The sequence below is a fragment of the Falco peregrinus genome, chromosome 1, assembly GCF_023634155.1.
Source record: "Falco peregrinus isolate bFalPer1 chromosome 1, bFalPer1.pri, whole genome shotgun sequence".
In the NCBI taxonomy this organism is placed as follows: domain Eukaryota; kingdom Metazoa; phylum Chordata; class Aves; order Falconiformes; family Falconidae; genus Falco; species Falco peregrinus.
Genome location: NC_073721.1, coordinates 51755365 through 51768379, shown reverse-complemented (window position 1 = coordinate 51768379; position 13015 = coordinate 51755365). Strand labels below are relative to the sequence as shown.

Here is a 13015-nt window from a genome sequence, read left to right as displayed (position 1 = left end):
CCGCCGGCCCCGCGCCCGGCCCGCGCCCCGCACCTGGGCCGCGCCGCGCCGGGCCGGGCCCGCTCTGCCGGCGGGGGCTGCGGGTCCCGCGGTGCGTCAGCGCCCGGGCCCGGCGGCCTGCGCGGAACAGCGCGAGCGGCGCCTCCCACCGCCGCGGCGGCCCAGCCTGCCCCGGAAAGCGGCGGCTGCCCCGAGCCCCGGGCGGCGGAGAAGCGCCGGCGGCGCCCCCCGCTCTGCAGAGCGGCGCGGCCGCAGCCCCCGGGGTTTACCGCTCCCCGCCACGGGCCGGCGGCCCCGGGGGCGCTATCCCCGCCGTGCTGCCGGCGGTGCGTGTGCGGGCCTGCCCCCGGCCCCGCCGCCCCCTACCCCGCCGCCCGCGGCGCGGCGGGCCGCCAGTCCCGGTCGCGCTGTTGCGTGCCGGGGACGAGCGTTGGTGCGTTTCACTGGAGCTTGAAATTGAGCTGCGTTTGTTCGAAGTGAGCGCAGGCCCGGCAGCGCTGCGCCACGCGTCACAGCAAACCGGCGCGTCCCGTCGAATTGCCCACAGCGGGCGAGAGGCGCGAGGCCGGCCGCAGCAGGCCGGGGAGAAGCGCGACGGCTCCGTTGTGCCAACCGCTGCTCCAAGGCCTGGCTCCGGCCCAGGGTGGTTGCTGGTGCGACTGGGGGACTCCTGGTGCTGCCACAGCAGAAAGCACTAACGCCAGCGAGGCTGGGGCACAGCTTCAGTTCTACTCAGCCCTTTGCCAGTTACAAATAATTTTTTTTTTTTTTAAATCAGTCCTGTAAGCCCACACTGTACTAGCTGTACACCGTCAGTGCTGAGCGGCTTGCAGGTGCCATCTCAGCTGGGCTGGGAAGGGCAGGTAGGAGGGAGGGCGCCCAGGTCAGCCTGCTCCATCAGGACGAAAACCAGGCGCCCAGAATGGAACTGCGTGCACGCATGCGCCCTGTTCTTTGGGGCATGACTCCCAGTTGCATCCCTGTGTCCTGTGCCTTGGCTTTTATGTGTTTGAAGTTCCTTCAGGTGTCCTGCTGCTGCACTTGGCTGTTTGGAGAAGACGGTGGGACACCATGACGCCCTCCCCAACAGCACTGAGCACTGGTTATTTACATTCCCTGGGAACAGCAGGGAAAGGCCCTGTTCTGCGTTGTGCTTTACATCCATGGACACAACTTCCAGGGAAATGCTTCCTGCCCATATGGAGCATAATGCTCAGCTGCTGCGCTCCGCTCTCTCAACTGATTGCATCACCTACACCTATACCTACACCTACACCAAAGCTGCGGGGAACCTGCTACCAAAGACATTTTGGTTCAAATAAGTCACTTTTTCCAGCAGATTCCATTCACGGGGTTTAAGGTCCATAGTAAGTCTCTGTTTTGCAGAGCATGAATCATGGCAGGTCTTTGCTCAAATGGCATTGTTTATCCATTGGGATGCCTATTTTAGGAAAATGTTCTTGCTAAAGCAGTGCTGCCTCTGGCATCCAGAGAAACAAGAAACTGCAGTAAAACTTTGTAGCATATTCAGTTGGTTTTCTAAGATTTGAACTGGTGCTTCTGGAAATGTCACTAGGTTTTGGTTTTTGTTGTTTACACAAAGCTAGTAGAAATTCAGTGCATTCAGTTTGGGTGAATATAAACGTGATCCTTCCAGGGGCTCAAGTTTCTGATACGTCTCACATTTAAGATACTGTAAAACTAGATTCTCTCTCCCTGAGCATTTCTGATAGCGTAAAGATTTTCTCTCAAGGGTACAGATGCCTGCACAGCTATGCAATGCTTCTCACTAGAGACAGAGCAATAGACACAACAGATGGAAACTGAGAGGCCACCTGGTTTTAAAGCAAATCATATCATCAATCTATCAGTACAAAATCTGAAACATGGGAAAGTGCTTAGAGAAACAAAATGAATTCAATTTTTTTCTCCAAACTCAATTTTCCCAAGTTCTGTTGATGTACCATTTGCAAAAATTCATTTCTTTCTCTTAAAAAGAGAAGTGTCAGTGGATTGAGGTATAAGAACTTAAGTGTTTTACATCAAAACAATGACAAAAAAATTTATCTTTTGTTACGCTGCCATAAGTTACCGTCTTTCTATTCAGAAAAGCTGTTTTAAAAAATCTGCTACATTCTTGTGCACAGCTTCAAGATCCAGGTTTTTCATTGCTAAATTAGACAGACCAGACAAAATTACTTTAGATTATCAACAGCAATTCAGTTAGGAAAGCAAATTAAATTTCCTCAATTAAGTCTTGACAGAAATAAAACTTTCTTTCATGGTCTGTGCTATGGTTCTGTGTGAAATTCTCTTTTAAACAACCCCCAAAGTGAGAACTTTCAGAAAATGTTGACTTCTTCTTTGTTTCAATCCTTGTAAGAAGAGCCACGCATTGACCCTTCGGCCCGGCTCGCCCTGGTGTGTTTAATGCCCAGCACTGATCACATCCCCTGCACAGCAATTCCTGCCTTTGAGCACAGCCGTCTGTGCCCAGGGACAGCAGCATTAGGCTTTATGTCTCCAGATAAGTCTCCTGAAGTGCAAGAAGCGTATTTTCCACACATCCATCTAAATGAAGGTTGCACCATTTGCAGATGTCAGCTGTTTTCATCTGGTCAGTTTAATTATTTTATACAGTTCAAGGATGGGTTGACATATATTTTAATCTACAATATTTAAAATCCCACTGATAGAACTGTCAAAAGGAACTCTTAGCTAGTGGAAGCCTGAAGATCAGCCCGTAAGGAATGGAGAATTACATAAATAAAAGTATTTTAAGTAACTTAATTTTTAACCTAAAACATGAGGAAATAGTCTTTTATGCCTCTGAAGTTTTTATGGTTAATACTCACATGGTTGCAGAGCGACCACCACCTCCTCACTGCTTACAGCCCAAATGATTTAGTACTGACCCATGGTGAGTGAGGCCACTTTATTTTAATTGTACAAACAGAACCAAGAACAGAAAGTAAGCACATAATATCAGTGGAGGCTGAGAAAATTAAACGGGAAAATTTCTATATTACTTGTGGGTATGAAGATTTCCGGTAACAAGTCTGTTTTGGGAAAACTTGAATATCTTGACCCAAATCTTTGAGGATTTTAAATCAACATTCAGTCAATTTGATTGATTTACTTTATTCTGAGTGCTAAATGCAACTGTGTCTGTATGCTTCATTCTCAGTCCATTATCGATAAAATCCTAGCTTTACTGGCTTAATATATGCCTATTGGCTTATTATTTTCTGTTCTTAATAGCATACACTGAGGAGACTCTGCTACAAGTTATTTTCAGGGGAAAAAAAACCAAACCAAAAACAAAAAAACCAAAGAAACAAAACCCCAAAACCAACCTTCTTCCTCAAATGAAAATTACAGGTTTTAAAGAGAGTCAACTTTCCAGCAGTAGCTAGAGAAGATGGGCTGCGGATTTCTCTTTCCACTGCCGTAGCTGCAGCATGTCTTCTCCACACACACACTGCATGAGCCTGACTTTCACAGTGTGTCTGCAGCCTGCACACTCGGTTCTCATATTTCTGTAAGGTCTGAGTCCCAGAGGAAGCATTAATGCTAAAGGAATGCATACCAGTGTGGAACTAGTCTAAAAGTCAGTACAAAATCTCTCCAACAGATTGCTCAGAGAAACACTTCTTTTTTACCATATTTAAGATCTGTAGATTGATCTTATGAGCATTTGTGCAGCAGTTTAGTCTCAAACTGATAAGAGTGATGCAAAAAGAGAGAAATAGAATCAAAGGAGATTAAAAAGCACTGGTCTTCAGGAAGATAAGGCAACCTAGAGCCGCCACGTGACCCAGCGAACACTCCAGCTCAGCCGCCTGCGGATCTCATCAGGGAACCAGATGTGACCAGTGGCAGAATATCCTTCTCAGCGTGAGATCTGGAGTATGTGATTGCCATCCAGGAAAGGGGAGATGGGAAAGTATGATGGAGAAAATGTCCTTTTTTTATAGAGTTTAATTGCTTAGAAGAAAGACACGTTTTCTTTTAAAGAATAAGGGATGCTAGAAGCAGGCTCAGGAAGGTGTCTGGAGGAAGGAGCAGAAGGATTTTTCACATGGACAGAAAATTTAACATTGCTTCCTCTTTTCTTGTGACTGTATTTTAAATGATTAAGTGGCAGCAGACAGTTCTCATTCATTTCTTTGGTCAATTGAAAACAGGGCAGGGCAGTACACAGAAAATAAAAGAGGCCTGTTGTCCCGTACTAGCAAGGTAGGAAATTGTGGGGTTTCATTCATTAATTTTCTCATTCTCCTGTGCAGAGAGGACAGTGGGGGAGAGATGTTTCACCCCAGCAGAGCGCCTCTGTATATAGCTGAAGGGCAGAAGGACGGCCTCAGTGTCAGCCATAGCACACTCTGTCACATCCTGGCTGGCTGTAGGGCTGTCCCTGTCTAACTGTTGGGGTGGTACCTACCACCACCCCGAATGGTGAAGAGGGCTCATGGCATGAGCTCGGCGTTGCCCAGCAGGGGCAGTGGGATGGCTCTTTCTGTTGCTTTTGTGGAAGGGCAAGTGGAAGATGGAGTTTTTCAGTCATACAGGCTTGTGGTCACAGCTTATTTTGGGGAGAGAGGGAGGAGGAGAAAGTTTGCTGTATAGAGCTGGAGCAGGGACAGAGGGTTAGCTGTGTGTCCTACACACACACATTTCACTCACTGTGCTCTTGAGAGAGAAAGAGTTGTGGATGCCTTTTCTCAGCCCCTAGCAAAGGATTTGGAGATAAAGTCTGCGCCCTTGAATTTGTATTCAAACAAAGAACAGAGAAGTAGTGCAGGGAGCAGAGTGCTGGGGTGAGGCCCCCAGCAGCCTGTGTTGCCAAGCAGATGGGCTGCCGTGTTCTCAATCAACTGCAGTTTTTAAGGTCATGCCTAGATAATGAGCATCACAGTACTCAAGCCTACAGATCATGAATATATGGATGAATATTGACTCATGCATTGTCCTTTCTGCAGCTCTATTCATGTAACTCTCCCTCCGCTCCAAAGCCAGCACATCCTCCCTTTTGGTGTCTCTGCAGACTCTGCACCACCCTCTGCCCCCTCACAACTCCCTGGCTTTTCTGACAGCTCAGCTCTTGACAGCATGCGGTCACTGTGATCTCCCTTGCTGCCAGCATCTCCCATGGTCCTCTTTTGGGAACTTCATAAAATGGAAGGAGAAAGCAGATAGAACAAATAATGCCAAGCAGTAAAAGGTTTCCTTGAGTTAGATTTTAAAGAGAAAGTCACACAAAAAGGTAAATCCCCAGCAGCAGCGCCTGCTTCTTAGAAGTCCTTCATCACCAATAGAAGGTTGTAGCTACTGGCTAAGCTACAGGTGTGGCAGCTGCCTTGGCCAGTACAGCAGGACCTCCGCAGCCAGCTGACCGACCAGGAGTCACGCTGTGCGATGAGAAGCAGCCTGTGTATCAGTGTGAGGACAACACCAGAGTGGGTCAAAGGAGAAGCAAGTATTTAAACTTCACACCACCACACAGGCCAGCTGGTTGCTGCTGCTGCCACCACCCTGCTAGACTCCAACAGGGCAGAGAGAAGGAAGGGCAGTGGTGGGAAGGAACCCAAAGTGGAGACCTGAACCGGGTCCTGCGCTATTGCCGCAGGCCGTGGCTTAGACCCAGAGCAGATCCATGTGACAGGGAGAAGGAGCCCCTCTCAGTAAGGAAATGTCTAGTGTGGAGTAACTCAGAGGGCTGGGCCGAGACCTTGTGGAACTGGAAAATTATCCAACCTCCTGTGGTCAGAGGGTCACAAATATGAAACAGGCTGTGTGGCACAGAGCCCAGGGAGACAGAGGCATGTCGCTTCAGTACTTTCTCTGATACATCCCATGGTGTGCAATCTGTTGCACCAGTTTTCTGCTCTTAACTGTCTTACTGGCAGAAGCATGTGTATTAAGTCAACAGGTATCTAAGGCTGCTTTGAGAAGCAAGACTGGCCACACCACATATGGAGCAATAAAAATCAGAAGCAGCGCTATTCTGTTGCTGTTTGAGCTCTAAGCTGCATGCCACACTGCCTGTGTTAACAGCCTACACTGCTGTTTGTGCTGGAGTTTGAAGCACCTTGATTCAGACAGTGGCCTCCGTCTTGCTCCTCTGGGTGAGGTGTAACACGGCTCACTGGGCTGGAGCCCTAGCACGCACCGACCGCGGGCAATGGGGATAACTAGGGAGTTGGGCTCAGGTGTGAACTCAAACCGTATGTTAAGCTGATAGTAAAGATATACCATTCTAACTGCTTCATTATGTAGCAATATAGCAAAGGCACAGGCTTTATGGCTCTGTCCCCTATTTTCTTAATGAACTGTCTTAAGTGGGCCCCTGTTTATGTAGTGTCTCTGGTCATCAGCGAGTCTCAAATGCCTTCCCTTACTCAGCCATGCTGGAGTTCTCTTCCCCCCCGCCACCCCCCACCCCCCCCACCCCAAGATTTGCTTCCTTACAGTTCCATGAGTTAATTTCTTTTAGAAGAAAAAGGAAGAAAAGAAAGGGAAATGGAAAGGAAAGGGAAAAGGAAAAGGAAGAGGGAAGGGAAAAGAGAGAACGGAGGGAAAGGGAAAGGGAAAGGGAAAGGGAAAGGGAAAGGGAAAGGGAAAGGGAAAGGGAAAGGGAAAGGGAAAGGGAAGGGAAGGGGAAAGGGAAAGGGAAAGGGAAAGGAAGGGAAGGGAAGGGAAGGGAAGGGAAGGGAAGGGAAGGGAAGGGAAGGGAAGGGAAGGGAAGGGAAGGGAAGGGAAGGGAAGGGAAGGGAAAAAGCAATTGAAGCCAGATTGAGCAGCTCTGGCTTTAACACTCCTAGGCCCTTCCCCTATTTTCCCTGACATTCCTCCTCATGACCCCTTCCAAGTGTTCTGGGCAAGTTTCGCAGGAATGCAGTTACACTCAGTCTCCGTGAGCACAGCCTGTTATTCAAAAGGAGTTGGCAGAGCTTTCCAGGTTTCACAGCCAGATGTTACAAGTGTGACCCTGCCAGAAGCTGCATGCATGCACCTTCCCATTCTCAGCCCCCTTTCACGGGGATATTTCTGAAGAATCTGTTCTGGGTAATACTGTTCTTTTGTGATTTGTTCTCTTATTCACTTCTAAGATCTGTTCATAGCACCAGTGCTATAGAATTTCACAGCTAAAGAAAGTGGGACTAATTTTGCCATAAATTTCAGTGGGAGCAGGACAGAGTGGTAACATTGTAGGTTTTTTGGGTCCTATGCAAGAGTCAGGACTCAGACTTTGCTTGTTGTGCAAAAAACACAGGAGAAAAGACGACTCCCACCCAGAAAAAGCTTGCAGGTAAGTTTTACATTTCAGACTAACCATACGGATACACAGAGACAAGAGAACGCAAATGAAAAAGAGGCAATATTGGTTAGCATAACACACAGGGATCACACAATATCAACAGCTCTTCTTGCATATTTTCTTTGTCTTTTCCATATATTCCTCTAGCTTACTAACAGTTACAGTGATGCATATACCAAGATGCCCAGCCAGGATCCAGTTCTTTAGAGGTGCAGCAATACATCACTACACACTGAATGACAGCACTACAATTTTGTGATTATGACTTCATGTCCCACATGGTGTACACTTACAGGAGGTCTAAACAGTCACAATTGGTCTTACTCAACCTCCTCCCTTCTCTTCTGCTTTTCTTAGTTTTGAACTAAACTATAAATTCTGTGGGAGAAAAACTTTGTCCATTGTAGTAGCAGATGGGATTCCTGACCACTGTTACACTCTCTAAGAGCTGCCACACTACAAATACTTAACATATGTCTCAGAACTAATGACTTGTCACTTCATTTAATTTACCAAGATGTCAAATGGAGTGTATACCTTAGCCCAGAATGAGCAGAGGTGGAGGCAGAAATCCCAAAGTTTAAATTTAATGCCATTTTATGATCCCAGGAAACAAATGACAAATTTAACCTTTAAAACAATATTTTGAAAGGAAGTTAAAATAATTGCATAGCACAGTTGTTAATGATAAAGTGCTTTCTGTCCCTCCAGTGAAAGGTGCTGCAGAAATGCAGAGCATTATGTTTATTTATTAATAATCCTGCAAAGAAATTTTCATGATCGCCACTGGGGACTGTCTGACAGGTGACACAGACGACCTCCTGCCAGGAGTGACATCTCTCCCCTACAATTTACATTCTCTAAATGATCTGCGATCAAATTACGTACAGCACAGATTAGCTTCTCCCCCCGCTACTCACTCTCACAGCACCATATTCAACTGTTTGTTCCATAGGGCCATAAAAATAATAATATGGAAAGTCAGTGCTTCTGCTTCCAGGCTATTCCAACATGGAAATAGCGCATTGGCCAGGAGATCGATTCTTGCACTCATTTTCTCAGGCACTGGGATTTGCATCTGGGGGAGATGCAGGTCATTGGCTTGAAAAGAGCATTCTGAGTTCATGTTTTGATTGCACAACCAGATAAACAAATGGAGTGTCCCAATTAGAGGGAAGAAAATCAGCCTGTGGTTTGGTGGTACAGGAACTGAGTGGACTAAGGAACAAACAAATTTGGAACAGTCAAAGAACAAATCCAGGACATTTATTGGATGTTAGCGAGACTGTAACCACCAGTAGCAAGGAAATGGTTAAGAGAATATATTAAAGGTGCAAAGGGTCTCCCGACCTCTGCCACTGTCATTTCTGTCAATGGGTCTACAAACGCCAGTGGAATAATTATGGCCTATATTTAGATTATGGATGCATCGGGCAGGGTGAAGGTTGAACACGGGGAACATGGTTGTTTGGAGTTCATTAGCGATAGGAGCAGCCTAGGGTGGGAGGAGGGCACTGAACTGGATTCATCCCACCTGGAGTGCTTGTGCTGAGCTGCATAATGTCAGGGAAGAGATCTGATTATATGTGGAAACAAAAGCAATAAACAACTGCGTTCAGTCTGTCACACCCAGCGAGCCGAAGAAAGGAAGGAAGGAAAGAGAGGAGAAAGCAAGACCAGGCTCTGGCTGTCAGCCAGCGTGCCTGTATGAATGAATGCAACGGCCGCTGCGAAACTGGCTGGGTGGAAAGCGCAGAAGGGCCGATGAGAGCTCTGTGCCTGTGATTTGTGGTGTGGTGTTTGCATGCATGTGTAAGACAGAGGAACCATTCGGTACATAAAAAGTTGTCTCTAGCTGCATCCTCATGGCCCAAACCCCTGTGTCTGGGGGTGCTGGCCAGCTGATGGGGGGCACGGCTGGGCTGCCCATGGGTGCTGAGGCGTGTCATGCTCCGAGCTGGACAAGTGGATGTGCAGCAATAAAATGTAGAAGAGCAGCATAAACAGGAGGTACAGTTCAGGGGAAAAGCATGAGCTCGAAAACATGTACTGGGCAATGCCTGGGCAGGAGAACATTGAGGCTGTCGCTAAGAAATAATCTCAGGTTCCTGTTGTGCTAAGGCTCGTAGAAAAAAATTCATTGACACAAAGTAAAGGATGTAAAAAATAAAGTGACAATGGAAAAAGGATGGCCATGGCTCATTGCAATGTGGAGTCCTTCTCCATAGCCTCTATTTGAGCTTGTCAATGATTAAGCGACGCCAGGGGAACTAAGATTACAAATACAACTCAGATGGAAGATTATGAATTTTCCTTTTGCCAGCTACAAGACCTCAAAGCCAGAAGGAAGCTGACTCCCACATGAACTAAAGCCCGGAGCACTCACTGGAACCCACTGTTGCTTATTTAGGGAAGAGGAACCTTTGTGCTCCATGTTCTGCACTTCCCCTGCTGTTCTTGCAGTTGCTTTTCCACTTGGAAAGCAATACTTAAAACCTTGTGCTGAAACTTTCCCAAGTTTAAACTCACCTCTATTATTCCAGCCCTTGGCATCACAGTCTGTTGTGAAACACAGGGGGTTTATTGTTCTACTCCTTTATTCACATCACCAGGTTGTTTATTCAAGGTCCTAGCTCTTTTTAAAAGAGCCAGCAAACAAGACCAGGGAGTGCTGTGTTGCAAAGCAAAAAATTTCAGCTCAAATCTTTAGTTTTCTCCTTATGGGAAGAGAAGAGAGAAGGGATGATATCAAAATGGTTTTGTGACATGTAACACCACTGCATATGACCATGCCTACGATCAAGTCACTGGGGGTGCTGCTACGCAGGCTTTCAGCTACTGAGCTGTTGACACAGCTATTAGTAACTAGCAAGTCAGGTAAAGAAGAGGTTGCAGAGAATATAAAATGGAAACCAGATGCCACAGCATAACATTATTTCTTCAATGTAGACTAAAAATGACTGACAGTTTCCCATCATACTGACTACACAGGGCCCCAATCAACATGGCTGGCAAAGTTTCTTTACTCCAAGACACTGGGAATAATGAATTCAGAAGTTTCTGAACAGCTGCTTTTCATGGATCATTTAGAATTTGTGATGCAAATATGAAAAATCCATGTTAAATGCCCTCAACTAATTGAGTGGAGTACAGTGAATACAAAAGAATAGATTGCTGACCTTGGTAAAAACAACAAAAGGCCTTAATCTGCCCAGAGAGACCCAGAAGGTAACTGAGGAGTAGAAAAGAGCAGAAGCCTGTATACTCTTGCTCAGGTTCCTGATTCTGCTTGCCAAGACATAAATACAAGACTTTCCTTTTGGGACTACGCAGCTTAACTCCCTTCCTTACAAACCACGGCAATGGAGAAAGAGGTGGGTGGGAACTGGGATCCTCCAAATTGCCAGTGTCAAAATTGACAGTTCAAGGTAGAATTTGACACTGGGGGAGAAGAAATAACAGCTAAGGGTATCTTTTAGGAAAGGTGGGGAGGTGTTTTGTAATAGCTTAGAAGACACGAGATGAAAGGAGAAAGGCCGGGATGGGTGGGAGTGGGGTGGGTGGGAAGCGGGACTGCTTGGACCACCGGGGTTACAACACTGATACTCAAATGCAAACAAGAGATGGAAGATGCAATACTGGCAACATTGAAAACAAAGGATAACTCTGGTTTTCCAGGCTGACGTGGCAGAGCTGCTGACCTTGGAAAAACAAGGAGTTCATGTTGCCTGGCTGTATATTGCAAATACCTAACATTTTTCCTTAGCTAGGTGTATACTCCAAGGGTATCAATTGTTATCCATCAGCTGCCTGGATGAGGGGCTGTTATTGCTGAGTAGGCTGGACAGATAAGACATTGCTCTCTCAGGGCTCCCTGTATGGAAAACAGCAGCAAGGTCCAGCAAGCGAACAAGTCTCCCCAGTTGTAGTTTTCTAAAATTGGAACGTCACGTCCGCTGGGCTGCACATACCAGCTCTGGTCCTGTCAGCTGTTCCTCACTTTATCATCATGTTCCTTTGAGGGAGACCACATAACCGCTCTCTTGTTGCTACAGGCACCGCCACACCTTTTCCCAGGTTGTGTCTGTGAGGAGCAGCAAAACAGAAACACTGGGAACAGTAGAGGCCAATCTATTATTTATAGCCAGCTACTCCCTTTGGGCCTGAACAAGCAAAAAGCTCTCTTTAAAGGCTTATAATTCTTGGTCAGATTCCAAGAGAGACAAAGGGATGTTGTAAAAAAGAGTTTCATATGAGCTTGGTAAAACACTCTCCTAGGGAAGAGGCAGCAGGTTTCCTTTGTGTGGGGAGGCAGGAGGTAGATGATTTTGTTTAAATTTACATTCACAATGAAGGATTTTCCTATATGTGTTTCAATGGCACTCTTTCAAATTTACATTTCTTTGAGCAGTTTTCTGCATTTGCAGGGTTTTGGTGCCATTTCTAACGCAGCAGCCCTGTTTCATGCCCTCTTGAGTCTGTATTGCTCAGGAAGTTGAAAGTGCTGACTCAGCTCTCCGGAGAGCCCATGAAGCATCTCTGTCCTCACTGTCTGCAGTTCTCAGTTGTGAATAACCACAGAACAAAAATGGTTTGGTGCCCCTGCTTCAAATTCTGGGAAGATACGAGGCTTTCTTTTAAAGAGGAAGGAAACAGGGAGGTACCACTGGTACCTTTGTCAGAAGTAAGAGCAAAGACATGTGAAGTGACCAAGTCTCGGGAAGAAAGCAGGGTCACAGTCAGGTGTGGTGCTGGAGGCCTGGGAAAACACTTGAAATGTGCTTTTGCTCCACTAATTTCAACCCAGTTCTAAAAGCCCAGAAAGGATCTGGAAGGTTGCCAATACAACAGTGTTTTGAAAACCGCAGTGTTCAGGTTTGGGTGGGGATGAGGAACGTGTTCAAGTTACTCTGCAGTACCTGGAGTCACAAGCCAGCAAGAGAGTACACGCGGTCGGTAATGCCCAGCAGGAACTGACATAGCCGTCACAAAGTTCTATTATTCCTTTTACTCAGCACAAACCACATGTTTTTCATTAGGTCCAAATTGTAAAAGAAAATATATACATATTAAACAAAAATACCAGAGTTCTGTGAACGTGTGTTTGGCAGTTTGCATTCAGGTTACAAATACTCACACTGTGTCTTTTAGAAAAAAGCTGTTTTACAAGGTTGTGATCCGCAGTCAAATAATGCGAGACATGCCATATTCTCAGACATGATTTTGGCCCACACGTCCACAAAAAGCAAATAAACAAACCCAAGAAAACTACACTTCAACAGCTTGGTTGGTTCGGGTAGATTAGTGCCTAGGAACAAAGGGGTTTATGGATCAGAGACCTCTTCAGTTTTCTGAATGTTTTAAGCCTGGTTTCCTGAGGATGCAAGACTTCTGCATTCACACCGTCCATCTGTCATATCCCCCCACCTCCTCCACCCCCTATCTTTTTAACTCACTGGCCAATTCTGAATAATTTTATGTAATTTGGCAGGCAGTTGAAGGAGGCTCCAACACAGATTTCAGTTTGACAAAGTCTGTGAAAAATCAGTGGACTAGAAAGTGATCAAATGAGTGTCCTTGCCGAGGAAACCACCCCGACAGCTACGGCTGCCCACCCCACTGGCCAGCCGCACACACAGCTGGGAAGGCACGGTCCCTTGCTCCATCCAGCCAGGGGACATGGGGGTCCTGCTG

General features: G+C 46.6%; 1 protein-coding gene across 1 annotated transcript in view; it reads right to left on the bottom strand.

The window, feature by feature from the left end:
* The window catches only part of NEK6 (NIMA related kinase 6), an 83703-nt gene that overhangs the window by 68517 nt on the left and 2171 nt on the right, over positions 1–13015 (bottom strand). The gene's annotated exons all lie outside the window — the stretch shown is intronic.